This window comes from Trichechus manatus, unplaced genomic scaffold (assembly GCF_000243295.1).
Source record: "Trichechus manatus latirostris isolate Lorelei unplaced genomic scaffold, TriManLat1.0 scaffold00065, whole genome shotgun sequence".
Lineage (NCBI taxonomy): Eukaryota > Metazoa > Chordata > Mammalia > Sirenia > Trichechidae > Trichechus > Trichechus manatus.
The window spans coordinates 1,524,001-1,525,272 of record NW_004444001.1 but is presented as its reverse complement, the minus strand read 5'-3'; the positions used below and the strand labels follow the sequence as shown (position 1 = coordinate 1,525,272).

The 1,272-nt window shown below is 49.9% G+C and overlaps 1 protein-coding gene across 2 annotated transcripts in view; it reads left to right on the top strand.

Annotated features, from left to right (window-relative positions):
- The window catches only part of CPNE5 (copine 5), a 106,357-nt gene that overhangs the window by 21,521 nt on the left and 83,564 nt on the right, over positions 1–1,272 (top strand). The gene's annotated exons all lie outside the window — the stretch shown is intronic.

Below are 1,272 nucleotides of genomic sequence, written 5' to 3'. Positions count from 1 at the left end.
GGTGCCTAGCCTTCAGGGAACTCAGCCACAAGTGCCCACCTGGGGCCCAGGCTTCAAGCTGTTTCTGGAGAAGGGAGCATGCAATTCAGTGGATGGGCACCGCTTCCTTGCCCAATTCTCTGTGTGACCCACAGAGGAAAGTATCAGGAATGGAGTCTGTCTTAGTTTGCTAGGGCTGCTGTAACATATACCACAGTGGGTGGCTTTAAGGAACGAAGTTTAGGAGTCTAGAAGTCCGAATTCAGGACACTGGCTCTAGGGGAAGGCTCTCCCTGTGTCCTCTCTGGGGGAAAATCCTTATCTCAGCTTCTCTGGCATTCTTTTTAGGGTTCCTTGGTTCCTTAGTAATCTCCCTGTGGCATCTATCTTTCCCCTATTTGTGCTCGCTGGTCTCTGTGTCCGATCTGCTCTTTTTATATCTCATCCTCCACTGATACGGCCTCATTAACATAATAAAGAAAAGTCTATTCCCAAGTGGGATTGCATCCACTGGTATAGGGGTTGGGATTCTAACATGTATTTTTTAAAAAACCCGTTGCTGTCGAGTCAATTCTGACTCGTAACGACCCTGTAACACATATCTGGGGGGACACAATTCAATCCATAACAGAGTCTTTAAAGAAAACTTCAGATCCATCTCTATGGAAATGCCCTTGGAATCGAAGCCTGCTCTTGGAGTAAACAGGCACCCGCTCCTGCTGCTCTCCCGGGCTAGATCACTGCCCTTTGGGAGCAAAACATCTCTCTCTTAGGGAGTCTTGGCCGAGAGACGATCAAGTCTTGGCTGAGAGATGTGTCGAGTGCAGGCACAGCTGTTTTTCCAGGCAGGCCTGGTCCCCGGGGTTTGCACCAGGCCATGACGATCCTGGGAAGGATGAAAGCTGCCCTCGCGGCCCTTGGCTGCTGGATTTCAGCAGATTTTAACCATGCGGGTCATTTTTGTGTCTTCTGAGAAAGCTCCATCTTCCCAGCACCTAAATCTGTCACCACATTTTATGAAAATTGACTCAAGATGTAATTTTAGCCCAGGAAATCAAGCACTATTTGCATCAAAGCCTGCATGGCCCGGGGAAGGCGGGATGGCTTGGTAGGACGAGGCCCAGAAATGCTGTCTCTGGGAAAAAGGACAAAATAGGGAGTCCTTCTTGGTTCCCATTTGAAAAATGGGTGTGGTGATCCCTCCCGCTCCCTCACCAGGCGGCAGTCCTGGCTGAGGGCCCCTTAGAAAGGAGGAGATGGGAATCACGGAATCTTAATGTCCCGCTGATCAGC